Here is a 27299-nt window from a genome sequence, read left to right as displayed (position 1 = left end):
CGCTTAGTCCAGTGCTCTGCACACAGTAAGCGCTCAGTAAATACGATTGATTGATTGACTGACTGCTTTTGTTCTCTGTCTCACCCTTCTAGACTGTGAGCCCACTGTTGGGTAGGGACCGTCTCTATATGTTGCCAACTTGGATTTCCCAAGCGCTTAGTACAGTGCTCTGCACTCAGTAAGCGCTAAGTAAATATGATTGATTGATTGACTGACTGTTTTTATTCTCTGTCTCCCCCTTCTAGACTGTGAGCCCACTATTGGGTAGGGACCGTCTCTATATGTTGCCAACTTGGACTTCCCAAGTGCTTAGTACAGTGCTCTGCACGCAGTAAGCGCTCAGTAAATATGATTGATTGATTGACTGACTGCTTTTGTTGTGTGTCTCCCCCTTCTAGACTGTGAGCCCACTATTGGGTAGGGACCGTCTCTATATGTTGCCAACTTGGACTTCCCAAGCGCTTAGTCCAGTGCTCTGCACGCAGTAAGTGCTCAGTAAATACGATTGATTGATTGACTGACTGTTTTTGTTGCATGTCTTCCCCTTCTAGACTGTGAGCCCACTATTGGGTAGGGACCGTCTCTATATGTTGCCAACTTGGACTTCCCAAGCGCTTAGTCCAGTGCTCTGCACGCAGTAAGTGCTCAGTAAATACGATTGATTGATTGACTGACTGCTTTTGTTGTGTGTCTCCCCCTTCTAGACTGTGAGCCCACTGTTGGGTAGGGACCGTCTCTATATGTTGCCAACTTGGACTTCCCAAGGGCTTAGTCCAGTGCTCTGCATGCAGTAAGCGCTCAGTAAATACGATTGATTGATTGACTGACTGTTTTTATTGTGTGTCTTCCCCTTCTAGACTGTGAGCCCACTATTGGGTAGGGACCGTCTCTATATGTTGCCAACTTGGGCTTCCCAAGCGCTTAGTCCAGTGCTCTGCACGCAATAAGCGCTCAGTAAATACGATTGATTGATTGACTGTTTTTGTTGTGTGTCTCCCCTTTCTAGACTGTGAGCCCACTGTTGGGTAGGGACCGTCTCTATATGTTGCCACCTTGGGCTTCCCAAGCGCTTAGTACAGTGCTCTGCACGCAGTAAGCGCTCAGTAAATATGATTGATTGATTGACTGACTGACTGTTTTTATTCTCTGTCTCCCCCTTCTAGACTGTGAGCCCACCGTTGGGTAGGGACCGTCTCTATATGTTGCCAACTTGGACTTCCCAAGCGCTTAGTCCAGTGCTCTGCATGCAGTAAGCGCTCAGTAAATATGATTGATTGATTGACTGACTGCTTTTGTTGCGTGTCTCCCCCTTCTAGACTGTGAGCCCACCGTTGGGTAGGGACCGTCTCTATATGTTGCCAACTTGGACTTCCCAAGCGCTTAGTCCAGTGCTCTGCACGCAGTAAGAGCTCAGTAAATAGGAATGAATGAATGAATGAATGACTGAATGACTGACTGAATGAATGAATGAATGAATGAATGAAGAATGAAGAATGAATGAAGAATGAATGAATGAATGAATGAAGAATGAATGAAGAATGAATGAATGAATGACGAATGAAGAATGAATGAAGAATGAATGAATGAATGAATGAATGAATGAATGAATGAATGAATGAAGAATGAAGAATGAATGAAGAATGAAGAATGAATGAATGAATGAATGAAGAATGAATGAATGAAGAATGAATGAATGAAGGTCGGTCTGACAGGCCCCTCAGCCTTCCTCAGCGCAGGAAAGCCAATGACAGGCCAACCCGCGAGAGCGACGTGATGACGTCAGACGCCCGCCGGTTGGGTGTCCCGCCTCCCCCACCCGCCGCGCGCGCGCGCGCGCGCTCCTCCTTTCCACTGCGTCCTCCTCCCCCCCCCGCGTCAGCTGTTGGTCCGACCGGCGCGGCCGGCGGCCGCTAGGGGAACGGACGGGCTCATGTGGAGTCCGCGGGGGGGGGGGACGGACTCGCGTGGAAGCGGTCACCCTGGCGAGAGTGGGCCATGCCACCCCTCGTGCCCTGCGTCGGGCATGGAGGGCGAAGGACCGGCCGGGCCGGGCAAGTTGGAGCCGGATTCCCGGGGCCCTGGGGGCTCCCCCTGCCCACCAACCAACAGGCCAAGGGCGACGGGGAGGGGAGAGGACGAGTAGGCCTCAAGCGGGCTGAGCAGCAGGAGGAAGAGGAGGAGGTGAGTGGCCAAGGAAGCGGCAATTGGTGCCAGCTGGGCACGGGGCAGAGGGGGCTGCCCTCGCCCTCCCCCACCCCCCGGCCTGTGCGGGGTTGGGGGGCAAACTTACAGTGGGCAAGGGGCACAGGGGGCTGCCCTCACCCTCACCCTGGCCTGTGCGGGGATGGGGGGCAAACTTTTCCCAGAGCCCTTTGCGCGGGCCCGGGCCCAGGGTTGCCCATCTGGCTGTCACTGGGCAGATCAGCGAGGGGCGGCCTGTATATATGTTTGGACATATTTATTACTCTATTTATTTTACTTGTACCTATCTATTCTATTTGTTTTATTTTGTTAGTAAGTTTGGTTTTGTTCTCTGCCTCCCCCTTTTAGACTGTGAGCCCACTGTTGGGTCGGGACTGTCTCTCTATGTTGCCAACTTGGACTTCCCAAGCGCTTAGTACGGTGCTCTGCACACAGTAAGCGCTCACTAAATACGATTGATTGATTGACAGCCCGAATGACGCCTTCCCAGACTGAGCCCCTTCCTTCCTCTCCCCCTCGTCCCCTCTCCACCCCCCCATGTTACCTCCTTCCCTTCCCCACAGCACCTGTATATATGTTTGTACATATTTATTACTCTATATATTTATTTATTTGACTTGTACATATCTATTCTATTTATTTCATTTTGTTAGTAAGTTTGGTTTTGTTCTCTGCCTCCCCCTTTTAGACTGTGAGCCCACTGTTGGGTCGGGACTGTCTCTCTGTGTTGCCAACTTGGACTTCCCAAGCGCTTAGTACGGTGCTCTGCACACAGTAAGCGCTCAATAAATGCGATTGATTGATTGACAGCCCGAATGACGCCTTCCCAGACTGAGCCCCTTCCTTCCTCTCCCCCTCGTCCCCTCTCCACCCCCCCATGTTACCTCCTTCCCTTCCCCACAGCACCTGTATATATGTTTGTACATATTTATTACTCTATATATTTATTTATTTGACTTGTACATATCTATTCTATTTATTTCATTTTGTTAGTAAGTTTGGTTTTGTTCTCTGCCTCCCCCTTTTAGACTGTGAGCCCACTGTTGGGTCGGGACTGTCTCTCTGTGTTGCCAACTTGGACTTCCCAAGCGCTTAGTACGGTGCTCTGCACACAGTAAGCGCTCAATAAATGCGATTGATTGATTGACAGCCCGAATGACGCCTTCCCAGACTGAGCCCCTTCCTTCCTCTCCCCCTCGTCCCCTTTCCATCCCCCCATGTTACCTCCTTCCCTTCCCCACAGCACCTGTATATATGTTTGTACATATTTATTACTCTATATATTTATTTATTTTACTTGTACGTATCTATTCTATTTCATTTTGTTAGTAAGTTTGGTTTTCTTCTCTTTTAGACTGTGAGCCCACTGTTGGGTCGGGACTGTCTCTCTATGTTGCCAACTTGGACTTCCCAAGCGCTTAGTACGGTGCTCTGCACACAGTAAGCGCTCAATAAATACCATTGATTGATTGACAGCTCGAATGACGCCTTCCCAGATTGAGCCCCTTCCTCTCCCCCTCGCCCCCCTCTCCATCCCCCCATCTTACCTCCTTCCCTTCCCTACAGCACTTGTATATATGTTTGTACATATTACTCCATTTATTTATTTATTTATTTATTTATTTTACTTGTACATATCTATTCAATTTATTTTATTTTGTTGGTATGTTTGGTTTTGTTCTCTGTCTCCCCCTTTTAGACTGTGAGCCCACTGTTGGGTAGGGACTGTCTCTCTATGTTGCCGACTTGGCCTTCCCAAGCGCTTAGTACGGTGCTCTGCACACAGTAAGCGCTCAATAAATACGATTGATTGATTGATTGACTGATTGACGCCATGGATCCCTGAGGGTAGATGTGGATGGACTTCTTCCTGCCCACAGCTTTAGAGCAAGCCCGGGGGCATCTCTGGAGGCGGGGGCCATCCTGGAGGAGTGGCAGTTGGGGGTTGGGGGGAGGCAGGGCGAATTTGTAGAGGGGGTGTGTGCATTTCATTCAATCGTATTGAGCGCTTACAGTGTGCAGAGCACTGTACTAAGCGCTTGGGAATACAAGTTGATGATGATGATGGCACTTATTACACGCTTACTATATGCAAAGCACTGTTCTAAGGGCTGGAGCAGCGTGGCTCGGTGGAAAGAGCACGGGCTTTGAGTCAGCGCTTAGTACAGTGTCCTGCACACAGTAAGCGCTCAATAAATACGATCGAATTTGTTGCCAACTTGTACTTCCCAAGCGCTTAGTACAGTGCTCTGCACACAGTAAGCGCTCAATAAATACGATTGATTGAATGAATGAATGAATGAATGAGTCAGAGGTCATAGGTTCAAATCCCGGCAGCTGTGTGACTTTGGGCAAGTCACTTCTCTGTTCCTCAGTGACCTCAGCTGGAAAATGGGGATGAAGACTGGAAGCCCCCCGTGGGGCAACCTGATCACCTCGTAACCTCCCCGGCGCTTAGAACAGTGCTTTGCACAGAGTAAGCCCTTAATAAATGCCATCATTTTTATTATTATTACAAGGTGATCAGGTTGTCCCACGGGAGGCTCAAAGTCTTCGTCCCCATTTTACAGAAAAGGTCGCTGAGGCCCAGAGAAGTGAAGTGACTTGGCCAAAGTCACACAACTGACAAGCGGCGGAGCTGGGATTTGAACCCGTGACCTCTGACTCCAAAGCCCGGGCTCTTAACACGGAGCCACGCTGCTTCTCGAGCTTATTGAGCGCTTCCTGTGTACAGAGCATTCATTCATTCATTCAATCGTATTTATTGAGCGCTTACTGTGTGCAGAGCACTGTACTAAGCGCTTGGGAAGTACAAGTCGGCAACATATAGAGACCCAACAATGGGCTCACGGTCTAGAGGGGGGAGACAGACAACAAAACAAAGCATGTGGACGGGTGTCAAGTCGTCAGAACAAATGGAATTAAAGCTAAATGCACATCGTTAATAAAATAAAGAGAATAGGAAATACATACAAGTAAAATAGAGTAATAAATCCCTACAAACATATATGCTGCTTCAGCACTGGACTAAGCGCTTGGAAAGTACAGTTCGGCAGCAGAGACAGTCCCTACCGAACAGCGGGTAAGTCGGGGTGAATTTGGAGGTGTCTAGGTGTGGGTCTCTGTCAGTTTGTTCGTCTTTGTCGGTGTGACTTCATGTTGTGAGTCTGTGTGGATTGGTAGGTCTGTGTGTGGCTCCGTACGTGGGTCTCTGACACTTTGCACGTCCGTGTGTGGATCTGTTTGGGTCGATGTGACTTTGCTGGGGAGTCAGTGTGAGTTTGTAGGTCTTTGAATTTGCACGTCTGTGTGTGTGGATCTTTGGGCGGGTCTGTGTGACTTTGTAGGACAGTGTGACTCTGTGGGACTGTGTGTTGGATCCGTGTGGGTCTGTGGATTTGCCTGTCTCTGTGTGGATCTTTGGGTGGGGCCGTGTGACTTTGTAGGACTGTGTGTGGATCTTGGTGAATTTGCACGTCTGCGTGTGGGTCTGTGTGACTTTGTAAGGCCGCGTGGGGATCTTTGGGTGGGTCTGTGTGGATCTGTCCGGGTGGGCCTGTGTGTGTCTTTGCGGGGGTGGGTCCGTGTGGCTTTGTATGTCCCCGGGAGGACATGCATGTGGGTCAGTGTGGGGATCTTTGGGTGGGTCTTTGTGGGTCTGTCCGGATGGGCCTGTGTGTCTTTTTGCGGGGGTGGGTCCGTGTGACTTTGTATGTCCCCAGGAGGACATGCATGTGGGTCAGTGTGGGGATCTGTATCTGTGTGGGCCTGTGTCTCTGTATGGGGAAGTGGGTCTGTATGATTTTGCATGTCTGTGTGTGTGTGTATGTGCGGGTCTGTGTTGGGATCTATGTGTAGGCCCATGTTTCTGTTTGAGGTATGTGCGGGCCTGTGTGACTTTTAATGTTTGCATGGGCCTGAGTCTCTGTGTTTGGTTGTTGTTGGTCTCCGTGACTTCGCATGGCCGTATGTGGATCTGGGTGAATTTGTATGCCTGTGTGTGGATCCATGTCTCTGTGTGGGGGTTGGGGGTGTGTGTGTGTGTGTGTGTTCCCATGGAGAACTCCAGAAAGTGCTGCCTGGTATTTTAGAGGAGTGCCCGGAATCGCATTCCTGCATGTCCGAAGGGGCCATCTTATAGGGAGGGTCACTTGGAAGGCACCTTGGCACAGGAGCTGCCCCCGGGTGAGCCGGCACACACTTCTGGAGAGATCAGGGGCTGCGAAAGTTGTGACCGCATCTTTTATAAGGGGGAACCTAGGGCAGGTAATGGACTACTTCAAACCGAGATGCTTATGGGAGTTGAAACTCACTTTTAGGATCTGGGAAATGTCACTGGAGGCATCTAGAGCCGCCAGAAAAGGGTTTGGGGAGGACTGGTGTTGGAACAAATGCCTAACCTAAGGGATTCTAAACTGGCAGTTAGTAAATGCTTTACAAACAGTAGAAATAGGTGGGCAAACTTCCCATTCAAGTTTCGGAGATTGACAGAAAGTTTTATTCCGGTTATGGCCCCCCAGAGGTGCCTCTTTAACCCATACCTCTGTGTATTTCAATCCTCCTCCTCCTTCTAATAATGTTGGTATTTGTTAAGCGCTTACTATATGCAAAGCACTGTTCTAAGCGCTGGGGTAGATACGAGGTAATCAGGTTGTCCCACGAGGGGCTCACAGTCTTCATCCCCATTTTACGGATGGAGGAACTGAGGCCCAGAGAAGTGAAGTGACCTGCCCAAAGTCACACATCTGACAAGTGGCGGAGCCGGGATTTGAACCCATGGCCTCTGACTCCAAAGCCCGGGCTCTTTCCACTGAGCTATGTGAGCCCACTGTTGGGTAGGGACCGTCTCTGTGTGTTGCCAACTTGTACTTCCCAAGCGCTTAGTACAGTGCTCTGCACACAGTAAGCGCTCAGTAAATACGATGGATTGATTGCCAGAGCATCTGTATGGGGATTGTTTCTGAAAGCTGTTTCTGCTCATTTTCTTCCACCCATCCAAACTATATATCAAGTTAAACCTTGTTGGAATTGTAGTTGCTGAATGCTCTGTAATATAAAGGTAAATTGGAGGAAAGCTATTATGTTTTCCATAAAATAAGGAAAACAGAGTAATTTTATCCTTACAAATTATTTATAAGAACACTGTTTCTAGAGGGTTGGCTAAAAGCACCATCTATGTTGTTAGCATTTCGTTAAATCGCACTATTAGCTTTAGTGTTTATCTTACGCGAGGACGGTGTAATATGAAAGCAGGGGTAGTATTGCCTTTTCCCATCAGTTGCATATTTTTTTAAGCGTTTAGTGTTTTCTACAAATGCATGCTCAGGATCACAGACAAGATTTGTAAACAGTTTCCCTTTGGGAAAGCAGTGTGACTTAGTGGGGAGAGCACAGGCTTGAGAAGCAGGGGACTTAGGTTTTAAACTCAGCTCTGCCCCGTGTCCGCTGTGTGACCTTGGGTAAGTCATTTCACTCCTCTTGGCTTGATGCCTCACATGAAAATGGGGATGCCTGTTCTCTTCTCCTCCTTAGACTCTTAGCTCCGTGTCGGACAGGTACTGTAACTCCTAACCTGATTATTTTGTATCTACCGCAGTGCTTAGTTTGGTGCTTGGCACAAAAGCAAGTAACAAATACCACTATTATTATTGTCATTATTTGGGCTTCGGGGAGTAGAAATAACTGATGAAGAAAAAGCTTGAAACTTTTTAAAAGTTTTGTTTTGGCACCCTTCCCTCCACCCCCAACCCCCACCCCCACCAAAAAAAAAAAGGCAAAATGTGGCACTTGAAACCAGTTTTCTTGTTTCTGTATTGGTTTTTTAGTCCCAAAAGCATTTTAGAGAAAGGTGTTTTGGCTACCAATTTCATGAAGCCATTGCACTTTGTAAGTCTGTTGGAATGAAAAGAAAACAAATTCTATTTAAATAAGTCCTCCCCCAAGTACCCACTGCAACTTGTGTTTCACTATTCTACGAAGACTTGCACTTCACCCCCCAAAAAGTACTTTCTTGGAATTATTTGCTGCCTTGTGAGTTCAGGGAATCTAAAATGCACCCAGAAACGATCTCTTTACTCTTCCTAATGAAGAGAATTCAGAATGCCTCAGGGAGCCCCTTTTTTTTTGTAAAAGTCTCCCTTTTTACTGTTGCTTTCTGATCATTTCTTAGAAAATGGTGCGTCTGCGTGAATTCCCAGACGCATGTTTGGGTCAGCCGATTTGAGAGAGCGGATTTGCCTCTCCTCGTTCCCCCCACCCCGGCCCCTCAACCGTAGAGCTGGCCTCTAACCAAACAGTGTTAGCCTGCTTTGAATGAATGGTATTCAAAGTGGCCTAGTTTTTAAAAATGCGTTATCTGATGGAGCAGTGATACCATAGTTAATGCCGGATTGCCCTTAGTACCTGCTCTCAGTAAATTTCCTGTAACTGTTAACCTAAGGGTGCTGAACTTCTTTTATTTTCAGTCTGTTGATCCTGGGTAAAGGGGGTGACTTTTGAAAAAAATAAAAATGCTTGGGAATCTTTGCACATCTCCCGAACTACCTGCTGTGTAGAAGTAGAGAGGATACATTGTACAAAGTAGTGAAATGGCCTTGAATCTTTGGAATTGTACAAATATTCCCCAGGACTGCCGTCTTGTTTTTATGATCGCACAGTTCCGGTGTTAAATGCATGAGGGTGCTTCATATTGTTATCCTGAAGTATTTATTGTACAATAAATAAAACTGTTAAGATAGTAGTACCCATTCTTCAGATAGCTTGCATTTTTCCCTACAGTATTCGTTCATCTCCGAACTTCCTGCACTGGAGGGAGAAAAGGAAATAGAAGCAGTGTTCTTCCTGATGACAATTTGACTCAAGCCAGAGTGTTCCAAATTTTCAATCAAGGGTGGGGAAAGGAGGGGCTGTTACGGGAAACTGAGGTACAAGGTGGCCGTGGAGGAGGTGCTCCTGGGATGCAGCTAATGGTCCCAGTGGTACCATCTTGGAAAAGGAACACAATAACTGGTGTTTGTGAAACCCTTAATATGTGCCATCCACTGGGCTAAGCACTGGAGTAGATACAATAAAAGCAGTGTGGCTCAGTGGAAAGAGCACGGGCTTTGGAGTCAGAGGTCATGGGTTCAAATCCCGGCTCCGCCAGTTGTCGGCTGTGTGACTTGGGGCAAGTCACTTAATCAGTCAATCGATCAATCGTATTTATGGAGCGCTTACTGTGTGCAGAGCACTGTACTAAGCGCTTGGGAAGTACAAGTTGGCAACATATAGAGACAGTCCCTACCCAACAGGGGGTTCACAGTCTAGAACTTCTCTGTGCCTGTTACCTCATCTGTAAAATGGGGATTAACACTATGAGCCCCCTTTGGAACAACCTGATCACCTTGTACTTGTAACCTCCCCAGCGCTTAGAACAGTGCTTTGCATATAGTAAGTGCTTAATAAATGCCATTATTATTATTATTTTTAATAAAATCAAATCAGGCACAGGTTCTGTCCCACGTAGGGGCTCACAGCTTAGGAGGAGGAAACAAATGCAGGGAAGGTAAGTGGCGAAGCGGGGATTAGTCAGTCGTCCAACCAACAAATCAGGGTTAATTTATTGAGCGCTTCGTGGGTGCAGAACACTGTGTTCGGGAGAGTTCAACACAATAGAGTTGGTAGACATGATCCCTGCCTACAAGGAGTTTACAGACTAGAGGGGGAGGGAAACGGCTTAGGGAAATGGGAGAAGGGGAGGATATGGACCTTTAAAAGGCCGAGGGGTTGGGGGGTAGGGTGAATCTCTTGACTTCCTGTCTTATTTGTCCTCTATTAGGTCATAGTCACTAATCAATGGTATTTATTCGTTCATTCATTCAATCGTATTTATTGAGCGCTTACTATGTGCAGAGCACTGTACCAAGCGCTTGGGAGAGTACAGCACAACAGAATTAGCGGCACTGGACTGGGTGCTTGGGGTGCAGAAAATAAGGAAGTGAATCATCCTGCGTCCACAAGAAGCCTGCGTTTTAATGGGGGAGACGGGATTAGAAACATTTACCACTAGACTACTCAGAATAAATACCGAGGTGCCGTCAAATACACGTATAAGAGAGCTGAGGACAATATGGCCTACTGGAAAGACTTGGGGCCTAGTAGGGAGGATGTGGTTCTAATCCCAGATCTGTCACTTTTCTGCTGTGTGACCTTGGGCCAGTCACTTAAATCTCTGCGCCTCAGTTCCCTCATCAGCAAAATGGGGATTCAATACCTGTCCTCCCTTCTACTCAGGCTGCGAGCCCCATGTTGGATCTGAATTTCTTGTATCTACCCCAGCGCTTACTACAGTACTTGATGCATAGTAAGCGCTTAAATACCACAATTATTATTATTGTAATACATTCACGCTCCTTTTGAACAGGGATTGCGTGTACCAACCGTTGTAATATTTCCCAATCACCCAGGACAGGGCTCTACCCACAGTAAATGCTCACTAAATGCCATTGATGATCAATTCAGTGCCCCTCGAGCTAACTGATGGGGTTATAGGCCTACATCCTACCGGGCATTGTATGCCCACGTCGTACGGCAACCAGCGCCGTGGTTGTAAACACAAATCATGTGCATTTTCAGATTTTATTTTCCAGTTAAAAGGCCAGCCTCATTCAGTAGCCTCAGGAAACCCTCAAAGCTCAGAAGAGATAAGAGTGTACAGAATCCCAGCTTTAGCTCCGGAAGCGTCCGTCTTCAGGGGTTTGGATTGAAGTAGCGGAAGGCTTGCATTCTTCAAGCCACTGGAGTTGGCTGAGAAACTCTGTAATTCCCGCGTGGCTGTTCCGAGCTTGATGACACTGATGCTTTTGTCAATCCACAGTATGGCGGCGTAGCTGATTGAAATTAATACCTGCCTTCATTTTACAAGGTGGGGTCGCGGCCACAAACTTATTAAGTCAGAAGCACCTCCTTGCTTAAGGAGGCCAACTTTAATGTGCTTCATTTGGTCTCTTTTGTCCATCGCTCGCACTTATCGAGTACAGACTGCCTGCAGAGCACTGTATTAATCTTGGGAGGGGACAGAGGAGTTAGACGTGATCTCTGTATCTCTGTCCCCAAGGAGCTTTCTCAGTGGCCGGGGAGACATCATCATCATCATCATCATCAATCGTATTTATTGAGCGCTTACTATGTGCAGAGCACTGTACTAAGCGCTTGGAAAGTACAAATTGGCAACATATAGAGACAGTCCCTACCCAACAGTGGGCCCACAGTCTAAAAGGGGGAGACTGAAATAAATTTCAGATCGGAGGAAGACGGAAAAAGGGCTAGCCCTGAACAGACGGAGGAGCTGAGAGAAGAGGCTGGTCACCCCGATTTGGAAAAACAACTTATTTTCCTACCTAGGTCACCCGAAGCGGTGTTAATAATTAATCAGAATGAATTTTCTGCCACTGTGTCTTTAAACCAGCCAGGACTGAGGAAGTCCCAAATGCGGGCCCATTCTCCCACGGCCCTGGGGAATAACAGCGGATGGATTGAAAGGGGAGGAGACTGGCAGGGATTTTTTTTTTTTTCCAGAGCGGATCCTGGAGTTCCCACGCCCTGTGCTACTCCGCAGGTTGTTTGAGCTGTTCTCTAAGAAGCAGGTGCCAACCACTTCGTTATTATCGGTCGGCGGCAGGCAGCCCCGAATGTTCTCTGTAGCTGTGTGTTTGTGTGCACATATTCCTTTGCGCTCGGAGGCCTTGCGTATTTCTGGTTGGGTCGGGAGTTATTTTCATCCGTGTTCCAAGTCCAAGGAATTACACCTGTGACAGTGGGGAGGGCAGAGGGGGAAGGTCTTCATATACCACATCAAAAGCGAGGACTCCGATCATCCCCCTCGCCCTCACCCCAGCAGGCTCCTGCGGGATGGAAGGGAAGAATTCAGAAGGCCAACAGATTTTAGTTTCAGCTTTCCCAAGTGTTACATATTTATTACTCTATTTATTTATTTATTTTACTTGTACATATCTACTCTATTTATTTTATTTTGTTAGTATGTTTGGTTTTTTTTCTCTGTCTCCCCCTTTTAGACTGTGAGCCCAGTGTTGGGTAGGGACTGTCTCTAGACGTTGCCAATTTGTACTTCCCAAGCGCTTAGTACAGTGCTCTGCACACAGTAAGCGCTCAATAAATATGATTGATTGATTGATTCCTAAGGAGGACGCATATTGGACAAAATTGTAGATTTTGGCATGACCTCGTGGGAGGCAGGGGAAAATACGGAGACGGCCACAGCAAAGTTGTGGCTTCATAGCTGTTGCTTTTACACTGCGCTAAAAGGTGGTCAGTAATACATACCCAGGGACTGGATTAAATAGCGACGCTTCCTTTGAATGAGCAGTTTGGTTGAGGTCTTAACAGCCTAGCTGTGCACGTGCTTGGTGAAAGCCATTTTGGGAAGACATTGTATGAGTTATCACAACTTTGTGGTCGGGTCTTTTTCTCCTCACCGCCCCTCCCTAGACTCCCGGAAGGAATCTGGAAGTGTAACCACCCCGGGGGACGCAGTTAATTGACAAAAGGAAAATTGAGACCACACCTGTTTTCAGTTTTACAACCCAGGAGAGTTTTTATGTGTTTTGTGTCATCATTAGCCAGTCCTGGAATTTTAGCTTCCGTTCAGAAACGCAACCTCCTGTGGGGCAAAACCATCTTTTCTCCTTTTCACCTGTTCCGCTTTTTCTCTCTAGGCTTTGCTGTAGCAGCGTTTAGCCCTAATTAGAAAAATATCGTGGTTGGCGGTATGTTAAAGTAGCACAAAGGTAGCGAGGACCAATATTGTTCTGCATGTCTTGTGTTTTTCCCTAGTCAGTTTTAGAGACTAGAATGGTAGGAATTGATCATCATCATCATCATCAATCGTATTTATTGAGCACTTACTATGTGCAGAGCACTGTACTAAGCACTTGGGAAGTACATATAGAGACAGTCCCTACCCAACAGTGGGCTCACAGTCTAAAAGGGGGAGACAGAACAAAACCAAACATACTAACAAAATAAAATAAATAGAATAGATATGTGCAAGTAAAATAAATAAATAAATAATCGATAACTTTTGTGTTTGTTATAAACGGAGAGGAGAAAGCTTTCAGGCGGCGGCATTAAGGACAACAAAGCAACTCTCCTTCCGTGTTCTCTTGGCCGTGGGAGGGTGTTTCTTTCAATAACCTGGTGTCACGTGAGTGGACTTTTCCTTTGGCTATTTGATGTGTTTGGGACACCCAAAGTAAACTTGGGTTTGTGAGTGGATGCTGATGTAGGGCGATCAAGTGACCCGTCCTCCCGGGCCAGTTTGAAGCGCTACCGAGGCGGGTGAGCGTTGCGGCGCTCCAGGCAACGTCACGGAGCACGAGCGTTGTAGCGCCGCAGCCAGTGTCGCGGAGTTGCGAGCGTTGTGATGCTGTAGCCAGTGTCACAGGAGGACTAGGCCGCGGCCTGCATAAATTCAGACATCCTCTGCTCAGCCCCCTCCCGCCTGCCCCAGCGTACCCTGTTGATGCCAGGTGGTGGTTGGGCTGGTGCTCAGTCTCGTCTGACTGGCCGCCGACCTCCCACCCCCGTCCTCATTTCTGACAGACAACGCTTTATTGAAGACCCATCGCCTCCAAGGGGCCTTCCCTTGGAGGCGATCCATACTTCATGCTGCTGCCCGGATTATCTTTGTCCAGAAACGCTCTGGACATATTACTCCCCTCCTCAAAAACCTCCAATGGCTACCGATCAATCTGCGCATCAGGCAGAAACTCCTCACCCTGGGCTTCAAGGCTGTCCATCCATCCCCTCGCCCCCTCCTACCTCACCTCCCTTCTCTCCTTCTACTGCCCAGCCCGCACCCTCCGCTCCTCCACCGCTAATCTCCTCACTGTACCTCGCTCTCGCCTGTCCCGCCATCGACCCCCGGCCCACGTCATCCCCCGGGCCTGGAATGCCTTCCCTCTGCCCATCCGCCAAGCTAGCTCTCTTCCTCCCTTCAAGGCCCTGCTGAGAGCTCACCTCCTCCAGGAGGCCTTCCCAGACTGAGCCCCTTCTTTCCTCTCCCCCTCGTCCCCCTCTCCATCCCCCCGTCTTACCTCCTTCCCTTCCCCACAGCACCTGTATATATGTATATATGGTTGTACATATTTATTACTCTATTTATTTATTTTACTTGTACATTTCTATCCTATTTATTTTATTTTGTTGGTATGTTTGGTTCTGTTCCCTGTCTCCCCCTTTTAGACTGTGAGCCCACTGTTGGGTAGGGACTGTCTCTATGTGATGCCAATTTGTACTTCCCAAGCGCTTAGTACAGTGCTCTGCACATAGTAAGCGCTCAATAAATACGATTGATTGATTGATTGATTCCCTGACTAAACCCTCCTCTCCTCTTCTCCCACTCCCTTCTGCATCACCCTGATTTGCCCCCTTTATTCATCCCCCTTCCCAGCCCCACGGCATTCGGGTACAAATCCGTAATTTTATTTATTTATTTTAACATCTGTCCCCCCCCTGCTAGAGTGTGCACTCGTTGTGGGCAGAGAATTGGATCTGTTTATTGTTGTGCTCTCCCAAGTACTTGGTATTCTGCAGTCGATAAGCATCCACATATATATGTTTGTATATATTTTTGTATATATGTTTGTACATTTTTTTTACTCTATTTATTTATTTATTTTATTTGTACATATCTATTCTATTTATTTTATTTTGTTAGTATGTTTGGTTTTGTTCTCCGTCTCCCCCTTTTAGACTGTGAGCCCACTGTTGGGTAGGGACCGCCTCTATATGTTGCCAATTTGTACTTCCCAAGCGCTTAGTACAGTGCTCTGCACATAGTAAGCGCTCAATAAATACGATTGATGATGATTGATGATCCATAAATCCAGTTGACCGACAACTGGAATAGGGGCTGAATTTTAGTTTTCAGTCCAGTGGACTGGTCAGACTCTTCCTGTGGGCCGGGGCCGAAGTCCGGTTTTTCAGTTGCGGTTGCTCGGCCTCCTTGGGAATTTTCTTCCCCTCCCGCGGGCTTCCAAGTGGTTGCGGGCCCACCTCCTCAGGCACTAGCCCGAATCCACCGACCCCCTCGGCTCCCGAAGGGCCGGGATCACGCTCACCAACTCTGTCGTATTGGACTCTCCCAAGCGCTTAGTACAGTGCTCTGCGCACCGTAAGCGCTGAACAGAAGTAGCGTGGCTTAGTGGAAAGAGCACAGGCTGCGGAGTCAGAGGTCATGGGTTCAAATGCCGGCTCCTCCAATTGTCAGCTGTGCGACTTTGGGCAAGTCACGTAATAATAACAATAAAATAATAATAATAATAATAATAATAATGTTGGCATTTGTTAAGCACTTACTATGTGCAAAGCACTGTTCTAAGCGCTTGGGGGGATACAAAGTGATCAGGCTGTCTCACGTGGGGCTCACAGTCTTAATCCCCATTTTACAGATGAGGTAACTGAGGCACAGAGAAGTGAAGTGACTTGCCCAAAGTCACACAGCTGACAGTTGGCAGAGCCGGGATTTGAACTCATAACCTCTGACTCCAAAGCCCAGGCTCTTTACACTGAGCCAAGCGCTTACTATGTGCAAAGCACTGTTCTAAGCGCTTGGGGGGATACAAAGTGATCAGGTTGTCCCACGTGGGGCTCACAGTCTTAATCCCCATTTTACAGATGCGGTAACTGAGGCTCAGAGAAGTTAAGTGACTTGCCCAAGGTCACACAGCAGACATGTGGCAGAGCTGGGATTCGAACCCACGACCTCTGGCTCCAAAGCCCGTGCTCTTTCCACTGAGCCACGCTGCTTCTCTGGGCCTCAGTTCTCTCATCTCTAAAATGGGGATGAAGACTGTGAGCCCCCCATGGGACAGCCTGATCACCTTGTAACCTCCCCGGCGCTTAGAACAGTGCTTTGCATGTAGTAAGCGCTTCATAAAGGCCATCATTATTATTATTAACACTGATTAATTGGCCACGCAGATGGGGCTTGGGTACCCAGAGAGCTGGTCTCCCATCATTCATTCAGTCGTATTTATTGAGCGCTTACTGTGTGCAGAGCACTGTACTAAGCGCTTGGGAAGTCCAAGTTGGCAACATATAGAGACGGTCTCTACCCAACAGTGGGCTCACAGTCCCCTCCCAGCCCTCAGGCCTGAGCCACTTGGCGAGCACCATCTGTCCCGGGCCACCAGACACCGCCGGACGAAGGTCCTGGCCCGTGCTGTCATCTCATTATCAGCAGGGAATGTGTCTGCTCATTCCATTGTATTGGACTCTCCCAAACGCTTAGTACAGTGCTCTGCACGTAGTAAGTGCTTAGTGAATCCGATCGATTGATATCGCGCAGGCAGGCAGTGCTGTTCAGGAAGCGCCGTCTCAGATCAATCAATCAATCAATCCTATTTATTGAGCGCTTACTGTGTGCAGAGCACTGTACTAAGCGCTTGGGAAGTCCAAGTTGGCAACATAGAGAGACAGTCCCTACGCTACAGTGGGCTCACAGTCTAAAAGGGGGAGACAGAGAACAAGGCTGCGTGGCTTAGTGGAAAAGGCACAGGCTTTGGAGTCAGTGTTCGTGGGTTTTAATCCCAGCTCCGCCACTTGTCAGCTGTGTGACTTCGGGCAAGTCACTTGATGATGATGATGATGATGATGGTATTTGTTAAGCGCTTACTATGTGCCAAGCACCGTTCTAAGCACTGGGGGAGATGCAAGGTATCTTGTATCTAGGGACCGTCTCTATATGTTGCCAACTTGTACTTCCCAAGCCGTAGCACAGTGCTCTGCACACAGTAAGCACTCAATAAATATGATTGAATGAATGAAGGTTATCAGGTTGTCCCATGTGGGGCTCACAGTCTTCACCCCCATTTTGCAGGTGAGGGAACTGAGGCCCAGAGAAGTGATTCGAACCCATGAACTCTGATTCCAAGGCCCGGGCTCTTTCCACTGAGCCACGCTGCTTCCCCTCCTGCTGTCGGGTCGGGACCGTCTCTAGATGTTGCCAACTTGGACTTCCCAAGCGCTTAGTCCCGTGCTCTGCACATAGTAAGCGCTTAACAAATACCATTATTATTATTATTCATTTTGTTAATATGTTTTGTTGTCTGTCTCCCCCTTCTAGACTGTGAGCCCACTGTTGGGTAGGGACCGTCTCTATATGTTACCAACTTGGACTTCCCAAGCGCTTAGTACAGTGCTCTGCACATAGTAAGCACTTAACAAATGCTATTATCATTATTATAATTATTAAGTGACTTGCCCCAAGTCACACAGCTGCCTTAACGTCTCTGGGCCTCAGTTATCTCATCCGTGAAATGGGGATTAAGACTGTGCGCCCCACATGGGACAACCCGATAACCTTGTATCTACCCCAGGGCTTAGAACAGTGCTTGGCACATAGTAAGCACTTAGCAAATGCCATCATTATGAATCAATCAATCAATCGTATTTATTGAGCGCTTACTGTGTGCAGAGCACTGTACTAAGCGCTTGGGAAGTACAAGTTGGCAACATATAGAGACAGTCCCTACCCAACAGTGGGCTCACAGTCTAGAAGGGGGAGACAGAGAACAAACCCAAACATATTAACAAAATAAAATAATACTGGGGCTCTCTGAAAAGACCATTTGCAGGGTGGGGGGTGGGCAAGTATGGAGTGTTCACAGGCAAGCTGACATCATAAACTTTGCATTTTTTTGTAGTATTTGTTAAGCGTCCACTATGTGCCAGGCATGGTGCCAAGCGCCGGGGTGGAGACAAACAAATCGGGTTGAATGCAGCCCCTGTCCCACACGGGGAATCACAGTCTTAATCCCCATTTTACAGATGAGGTGAGTGAGGCCCCAGAGAAGTGAAGCCACTCGCCAGGGGCACGGAACAGACAAGTGGCGGAGGTGGGATTAGAACCCAGGCCCTTCTGGCTCCAAGGCCCGTGGGCCACGCTGCTTCTCCTAGCCCAGCTGGGGCTTAGATGATCTTGAACCGGTGGTTTGAGTGATCACGTCTAGTTAGTTGGCTCGATTTAAAAACCGTCCGTCGAGACTTCTGCTTTAACTGCCGCGGGAGTAGCCGTCCTTTCCCCTGTGCAGAATTCTCATCATCTGGGGATGGCAATGCCGGCGAACAAGCTGAGGAGATCACCGCTTATTCTGAGCAACGTGACTGCGTTTTCAAATTCAGACCCCTCAGAAAATGCGTCCTGGGCTGCGGAACTCGAGAAGAGGGAGCCTCGCTTTCCCTCCAAGACTTTTTCTGCCGGAGCACCGGAGTTCCTGCAAAATCCACCAACGATTTTTTTTTTTCCAGTTACATTTTTGCTCTCCCATTCTGCGTCGTCCCTTCCCCACCTTCCCCCGCCCCAGGAGTGATACTGCGTTGCCAAGTTGGAGTTCAGATTGTATTTTGAGAAAACTGGATTATTCATGCTCTGGGTCAAGAGGCAGAACAGAGGGTTTACTTTTCTCACACAAGAAATGTCCAGCTGTTTCATTTTTGATTTCGGAAGAATGAAACCACCAAGCTTTGGGCCTGTCACGGATTGAAGGTTTGTTGAATGTTACGGGGAGGGGTGTAGAGGGGGTGGGAGTTGGGGGGGCTTCAAAGGAGCCGCTCCTTCATGACTGAAAGATGATTTGGGTTTAGAGCAAGAGCACTCAGCAGTTTGCCCGGTGACTGACCTCGTTGCCCCCTGAGGGGAATTTTTGGACGCCCTCTCAGGTTATTGGCCTGGCTTCCAACTTGACAGGCCAAGGTGATGGGGGACGTGACTCTCGCCGTTGTCGAAGTGGTCCTTTCCCGGATTCATCAATCGTATTTAGTGAGCGCTTACTGTGTGCAGAGCACTGTACTAAGCGGATTCTTTCTAACCCTGCTGATTGGGCCCAGGCTAGCGGCTGAGGAGGACGGTTCTCCAGCGCTGGACACTTACTCCGGGAGTTTGAACACCCTGAGGTGGAGAACGAGTAAACCGTGTAGCCAGTCGAGAAGAACGTTCACACAGCTCCTCTGGTTTCCTTTTTATCGTCGTCCCGTCTCCCGTTGCAGAAAGCAGCCCCTTTCCCCCCGACCCCGGGCGACGTCGAGTCCTTTCTTTGGCCGAGAAATAGCCGTTCTCCCTTTCGACAGGTGGCAGAACTGGGGAAGGGGGCTTCAGTTGCAGCTGGGTTGGGGGGCACTGACACGCAAGCCCGCCGCCCGTCTGGGCGGAGACCCCGGCCCGGCTGGAGCCGGAGATCTTTGGAAGGGATTCCGTCAATCCGGGGCGGTTAGAGGGAATAGGAGTCAGCCGGGTGAATAATAATAATAATAATAATAATGGCATTTATTAAGCGCTTACTATGTGCAAAGCACTGTTCTAAGCGCAGGGGAGGTTACAAGGGAATCAGGTTGTCCCTCGGGGGACTCACAGTCTTAATCCCCGTTTTCCAGATGAGGTAACTGAGGCCCAGAGAAGTGAAGTGAAGCTTCGAGATACTTTCCGGCCGGCCCCCTTGAACCCAGGTCCTTTGGATTCTGCAGGGAGGAGAGAATCAATCGGTCAATCGTATTTGAATCAATCAGTCAATCGTATTTGTTCAGTGCTCACTTTGGGCACAGCACTGTACCAGACTCTTGGGAAAGTTCAGTATTACTTGTGGTAGACAACGTTCTCAGCCCACAAGGAGCTCCTTCCCTTCCCCAAAGCACCTGCTTATATGTATATATGTTTGTACATATTTATTACTCTAGTTATTTATTTATTTTACTTGTACATATCTATTCTATTTATTTTATTTTGTTAGTGTGTTTGGTTTTGTCCTCTGTCTCCCCCTTTTAGACTGTGAGCCCACCGTTGGGTAGGGACTGTCTCTATATGTTGCCAACTTGGACTTCCCAAGCGCTTAGTACAGTGCTCTGCACACAGTAAGCGCTCAATAAATACAAGTGATTGATTGACTGGGAGAAGGACATTAGTATAAATAATTACAGGCATGGACAGAAGTGCCGTGGGACTCGGGGTGGAGTGAATAAAGGGAGCAAATCCACGTGACTAGAAAAGCAGCGTGGCTCAGTGGAAAGAGCATGAGCTTGGGAGTCAGAGGTCATGGGTTCTAATCCCGGCTCCGCCACAAGTCTGCTGTGTGACCTTGGGCAAGTCACTTCACTCCTCTGTGCCTCAGTTCCCTCATCTGTCAAACGGGGGTTAAGACTGTGAGCCCCACGTGGGACAAGCCGATCACCTTGTAACCTCCCCAGCGCTTAGAACAGTGCTTTGCACATAGTAAGCGCTTAATAAATGCCATCATCATTATTATTATTAAATCTAAATGCAAGGGCGACGCAGAAGGGCCAGGGAGCAGAGGAAATGAGGGCTCTGAGGGTATGGAGAATGATTGTCTGCTGGACAGGAAGGGGCTGCTTAGTTCAGCAGTGCCTGCCACACCGAAGTGCTTAACAAATAGCGTTTAATAAAAAAAAGAAAAGGAGAGGGAGGGCGTTCCGGAGACTAAGAAAAGCTTATGCCGTCAGTCAGTCCGGACTAGTCACGATTCCGTACGTCAGCGTGTTTATGTTGAGTGCAGTGAAAGCCGTGATGGCGGGTGGGGAGGGGGGGGGGTGTCCTACCATTTGGGTCTGAAAAAATGAACACGGTTCAGGCTGTAGGAGCTGAATGTTTAATGTGGACCATGTAGGGGCAAAGCCAATCAATCAACCAACCAATCAATGGTATTTATTGAGCGCTTCTGCTTCTCATAACTCCTCCCTCTCTCCACCTCCCCCACCTTACCTCCTTCCCTTCCCCACAGCACCTGTATATATGTATATATGTTTGTACATATTCATTACTCTATTTTACTTGTACATATCTATTCTATTTATTTTATTTTGTTCGTATGTTTGGTTTTGTTCTCTGTCTCCCCCTTTTAGACTGTGAGCCCACTGTTGGGTAGGGACTGCCTCTATGTGTTGCCAATTTGTACTTCCCAAGCGCTTAGTACAGTGCTCTGCACATAGTAAGCGCTCAATAAATACGATTGATGATGATGATGTGTGGCCAATTTGTACTTCCCAAGCGCTTAGTAAAGTGCTCTGCACGTAGTAAGCGCTCAATAAATACGATTGATGATGATGATGATGTGTTGCCAATTTGTACTTCCCAAGCGCTTAGTACAGTACTCTGCACACAGTAAGCGCTCAATAAATACGATTGATTGATTGATTGATTACTTGGCACATAATAAGCGCTTAATGAGTGCTATTATTTTTATTGTTATGATTATTTTCCCTGGGAGCTCTTCCCAGCACACCCTTGCCACCCGGGCATATGAGGTCACCGTTTGTCCCTTTTAGTGGCCCGCTCCCATCTCCCTCAGACTGTCGGCCTTCAGGTGCCCAAACTGGCCCCCAGCTGTCCTTGACCATTCATTCATTCATTCAATCGTATTTATTGAGCGCTTACTGTGTGCAAAGCACTGTACTAAGCGCTTGGGAAGTACAAGTTTGCAACATGGCTTTGTCGTCTTCATCCTTTTCCATCAATCAGTCGTGTTTCTTGAGTGCTTTCTGTGGGTAGAGCACTGTTCTAAGCAGTTGGGAAAGTACAATACAACAGAATTAGCAGAACGTTCCCTGGAATAATTGTGGAATTTATTAAGCAGTTACTCTGTGCCAGGCCCTATTCTAAGTGCCGGGGTCGATGCTAGCAAAGCGGGTCGGACACAGTCCCTGTCCCTCGTGGGGCTCACAGTCTTCAGTCCCATTTTACAGATGAGGGGACTGAGGCCCGGAGGAATGAAGTGACATGCCCAAGGTCACCCAGCAGACAAGCTGGGATTAGAACCCACAGCTTGTAGTTTTTTTTTAATGGCATTTATTAAGCGCTTACTATGTTCAAAGCACTGTTCTAAGCGCTGGGGGGGTTGCAAGGTGATCAGGTTGTCCCACGGGGGACTCACAGTTTTAATCCCCATTTTCCAGATGAGGTCACTGAGGCCCAGAGAAGTTAAGTGACTTGCCCAAGGTCACACAGCTGACAATTGCCAGAGCTGGGATTTGAACTCATGACCTCTGACTCCAAAGCCCGGGCTCTTTCCACTGAGCCACGCTGCTTCTCTAACTGAGCCACCTAAAATTAGACTTGAGTATGTTACCATGGGAAAAATTAGGGAACAACTTCTTAACCATCTTTAATAAAACTGGCAAAGTCATTGGTTTTATCGAGGAGGGCCTGGGGTTCGTTTCGGAAGTCATAGCTCTAGGTTATTAAGACTACGCTTCTGCATGATGGATTATGGCTTTGTACGGATTTTGAAATATTTCCTCCCATAACCCTTCAAACGCGTAAAAAGCAGCAGTGCTCCCAAGCGCTTAGTACAGTGCTCTGCACACAGTAAGTGCTCAATAAATACGATTGAATGAATTATACTGCACTTTTGCGTGATGGTTTATGGCTTTGTACTGATTTTAAAACATTTCCTACCACACACCCGCAAACAAATAAAAACCAGCAGTGGGGGGTGTTGTAATATATTTTCCTTTAGCATGAGATTCTTTGACTACTTTTAGACTACTGGGTAATTTTCATCCAAGGTCAAGTGCCTGGGAAAAGTTGGCTCAGAATGAAAAAAGGTTTCTCAAACGGCAATAGGAAGGTGGCAGTTACTCGAAGTCGATCTTCAGTTGAGCCTCACTCCCTAAAAAGACAACTGAACACCGCCTCCTCCACTGCCAAGTATTATTCAGGGAGCAAAGAAAAAAATTCAGAGAATGATGAAAGTCCTTTTCCCGTTCATTAAGAGATCAGTTTTCCGTCAGCCTCGACTTACCTCTTCTGCGTCTTTCATTCTTACTCTCCACCCAGATGTTCCACATCCCTTTGAAAGCTGTCTCAATTCCCTTGAAGCTCAGAGGTTTTGCCTGACCACATCATTGTTTTTCTTGGTGTTGGCCCCCTGTGATTCCTCCTCTATAAACGTGGTCACTCTGAAGACAGGGCAATATGCAAATTTGAAAATTTCACGGAAGACTCAGTAATAATAATAACGGTGGTATTTATTAAGCGCGCACTGCATGCCAGGCACTGTACTAAGCGCTGAGTTGGATACAAGCAGATCAGGTTGGATACAGTCCCTGTCCCCCCACGGGGCCGTTTTTCAGATGAGGTAACCGAGGCCCATTCTTTCATTCATTCAATCGTATTTATTGAGCGCTTACTGTGTGCAGAGCACTGTACTAAGCACTTAGGGTACAAGTTGGCAACATATAGAGACGGTCCCTACCCAACAGTGGGCTCACAGTCTAGAGAAGTGAAGTGATTTGCCCAAGGCCACTCAGAAGACAAGCCGTGGATCCGGGATTAATCAATCAATCAATCAATCGTATTTATTGAGCGCTTACTATGTGCAGAGCACTGTACTAAGCGCTTGGGAAGTACAAATTGGCAACACATAAAGACAGTCCCTACCCAACAGTGGGCTCACAGTCTAAAAGGGGGAGACAGAGAACAGAACCAAACATACCAACAAAATAAAATAAATAGGATAGAAATGTACAAGTAAAATAAATAAATAAATAGGGTAATAAATATGTACAACCATATATACATATATACAGGTGCTGTGGGGAAGGGAAGGAGGTAAGATGGGGGGATGGAGAGGGGGACGAGGGGGAGAGGAAGGAAGGGGCTCAGTCTGGGAAGGCCTCCTGGAGGAGGACCCAAGCCCTCCTGATTCCCACTAAGCCACACTGCTTCTCGGCTGTTGTGTGATTTACATATGTAAACATGCGTATATATGTTTGTGCATATTTATTACTCTATTTTACTTGTACATATCTATTCTATTTATTTTATTTTGTTCGTATGTTTGGTTTTGTTCTCTGTCTCCCCCTTCTAGACTATGAGCCCACTGTTGAGTAGGGACTGTCTCTATATGTTGCCAACTTGGACTTCCCAAGCGCTTAGTACAGTGCTCTGCACACAGTAAGCGCTCAATAAATATGATTGATGATGATGATGATGATAGTGGCAAAGACAAAATACAAGATATTTTATAGGAGAGACAAAGTGGTGTAGATGAGTAAATGCTTAAATACCTGGATGTGTAAGTCAAGATGAATGACTGTGTGTGTGTGTGTGTGTGTGTGTTGTGCATAAGTGCATTGTTGACGCAGAAATGCCAAGATCATATTTGGAGGGATGTGAAGAAGAAAAAGAAATTGGGGAAGGTTACTTCAAGGACATAGACTGTCAAAAGGGCTTTGATGATGGGGAGAGCCATGGCCTGGTGGGAGTTTCTATTGAGGGGAGGGAGGCAGGATAGACTAGAGCGAGATTCAGTGGGGCTGACATTGTGTCCACTGCACTGTCTTAGCCGGAAAGCAGTTAGGCTTAATAGAAAAAGAAAAAAAAAATGCTAGAACTTTGATCACATTAGGGCCCAACCCAGAATTAGCTGAGGAGAATTTCCATCTGGAAAAGACAGGGACTCAGGCTGGAGGGCTGCTTATACCATGCCTTAATTCTTAAGGGCTGCCATCTGTAAGAGACTGGCTGTTCACAATGCCCAGGCGTAAAATCACGATGGCAAGTGAGGTGATGCCACACAAATTAACCAACTCCGATGCCTGCTAAGGCCCTGGATCACAGCCATTCTCGAGCGCCAGGGTGCAATGTGCGGTGGGTTCCCCCGTGACGCGTGTCTTGGCCGCGGGCTTTGGAAGGGGCTACTTGCCATTGGAGAGCTCAGCCCGCTCTTCTGATGGCTCACGTCTGGCCAGATAGATCAGCGCTTAGAACAGTGCTTTGCACATAGTAAGTGCTTAACAAATGCCATTATTATTATTATTATAGAACGGTCACCCAGTGCATGGCGTCGGCCTGGGCCTGAGCCTGCCAACGCGCCTCTTTTTCCACACTCTGATGCCGTCGGGAATGTGCCCTTATTATATTTTTGCTTTTTCAGGCCTCAATCATCAGCGCGATGGAGTCAGCAGGTGGCAAGGCCCAGCCCCCGAGCCGGACCCCCGATTAGCTGTTTACAGGCGGAAACAACGGGATGGGATAAGACCCCAGTAAAGGAACAATGGGTCATGTGGTTTGTGATCCATACAGGTGAGCTGAGTTTTGGATTCCTGTTCCCTTTGTTTTGATGCCAGATTTAGAAGATACTTTGGGAAGCTCAGTCAGTCAGTGGTATTTATTGAGTGCTTACTTCATGGAGAGTACAGAGTTGTTAGACATAGTCTCTGCCTTCAAGGATCTTATAGTCTACTGTGTTCAAAGCACTCTGCACTAAGCGGTTGGGAGAGTGCAGTGGAGTTAATTTTCACGTTCCCGGGCCAGGAAGAGTCAACCTAATTGGTGGGGATCGTCTCTGGTGTGAATGATCGTGGGCACCATTTGGGTGGGTGAGACCAATCAGAGGGTTTTCAGGTATCTCTTTGGGCAGTCTTTTTGTTGTTCAAGTAGTTGGGCTCAAGAATCTCTCCCTGCCTGCTGTCTTGGACCTCAAGAAGCTGTTAGGTTTTTTCTAGAGTCAAAAAGTCTCCCTAGCTGGCTTGCAGGGTCAAAGAATGAGGATAAACTCCACGCCTCTTCCGACCTGAAGTGGGACGGCATTTATCGAAGTATTTAACTTAAGCTCTGGCGTGGCAGGAGTGAGATTCCCTGAATTGCTCAGAGCCAAGCGCGTATGTGGAACGTAGCAAAGTCTAACGAAATCCCCGCCTTCCTAATCAGCAGGCAAGGCCTCAGCATTCCCCCCGCCTACCCTCAGTTGAAGAGACAGATTTGAGTGTTGCGTTGGGGCAATTTTGTATTGAAATGGGGAGAGAAGAAAGCTGTACCTTAGCTGTCATTGTGGTAACCTTCACTGATTACTTTTTTTAAGAACTGAAGTATTAAGAGGAGAATGTTGCAACAAATGGTTCACTGCAGCTTACTGCTCAGCAGCCTAATTAGTCAAATACCACGTGCTCACCTCTGCATGAAATGACTGTTCGTTTCCAATTTCAAACCAGAAGCTTCGTATCCAGAGCAGCCCGTTGAATCGTTGTTCACGACTATTGGATTTTGAAGTATCTGTCCCCCAAAGTAGTGAAGATCATCTGGGTAGTTTCAGAAATGGCATGTGGATTCTTCATCAGTCTGTCGCCTCTGGAAAGGCTTGTGCTGTTTACGTCACTTGAGTTTTTACAATTTTTTTTTTTCAGGAGATCATCCTTCTGGTTATCAACACAAGGGGATGAAGTTTCAGCAGCCGAAGCGACAGTTGAAACAAAGGCCAGCCCAAACCTGTGTTCTTCCAGGAGGCTCAGTGGGTGCTTAGTAATGCCGTCGCAAGTCGGGCTCTCAAACACTCTCTGCCCTGGTGTCAAACCCTCAACTAGTCTTATTGTCTAGTATGTCCGGATTTTTGAAAATCCGCCACTCACCAGCTGTGTGACTTTGGGCAAGTCACTTCTCTGGGCCTCAGTTACCTCATCTGTAAAATGGGGACTAAAAGTGTGAGCCCCACCTGGGACGACCTGATTGCCGTATGTCTACCACAGTGCTTAGAACAGTGGTCGGCACATGGTAAGCGCTTAACAAGTACCATCATTATTATTATTATTGAAAAGAAAAAATCCGCTCAGATTCATTGGCTTAGAGGGTCTCACCCGTTCTGATTTGGTTTCATTCCTTGGGATTGCTTTCTCTCCAAGGAGTCGCGTTCCTGTGGGAAAGCGTGTGGCAAATGTGCCGGTTTGAGCCGTGGCGTTCTGGGAGTGTTAGGGCAGGGGAAGACAGGCTACACTGGTGCGAGACCTCAAATTGAAAATGTTCTCCCCCATGCCTCGGGTCACCAGAATCGGGCCGTGACGAAGACTGGGAAGTTCTCCGAGAGCTGGCTCAGAAACAGAAGCATGCGTAATGGCCATCACTCCGCCTTCAGTGGGACATCCCGGGGCCCCTTCTCTCCTAGCTACCTCTGAAACATATTCCGGGTGTCCCAGCGGGAAAGCCTGGGAAGATGGAGAGGTGGGGAGAAAAACGGTCCAGGTGAACACGATACCTGTGCGGCATTTCAAGTTAGAAATTGTAGAGAAGGTCTGTGGCTGTAAACATCCCCGACTGG

At 47.8% G+C, this 27299-nt stretch overlaps 1 long non-coding RNA gene across 1 annotated transcript; it reads left to right on the top strand.

The window, feature by feature from the left end:
- Nucleotides 1-2029: 2029 nt before the first annotated feature.
- LOC119940373 lies at nucleotides 2030-26660 on the top strand. The gene is made up of 3 exons (XR_005454911.1): nucleotides 2030-2181; nucleotides 25146-25294; nucleotides 26395-26660. It is a non-coding gene; the product is annotated as an uncharacterized LOC119940373 (long non-coding RNA).
- The last annotated feature ends 639 nt before the right edge of the window (nucleotides 26661-27299 follow it).

The sequence above is a fragment of the Tachyglossus aculeatus genome, chromosome 18, assembly GCF_015852505.1.
Source record: "Tachyglossus aculeatus isolate mTacAcu1 chromosome 18, mTacAcu1.pri, whole genome shotgun sequence".
NCBI lineage: Eukaryota > Metazoa > Chordata > Mammalia > Monotremata > Tachyglossidae > Tachyglossus > Tachyglossus aculeatus.
This window is presented reverse-complemented; position numbering and strand designations above follow the sequence as displayed.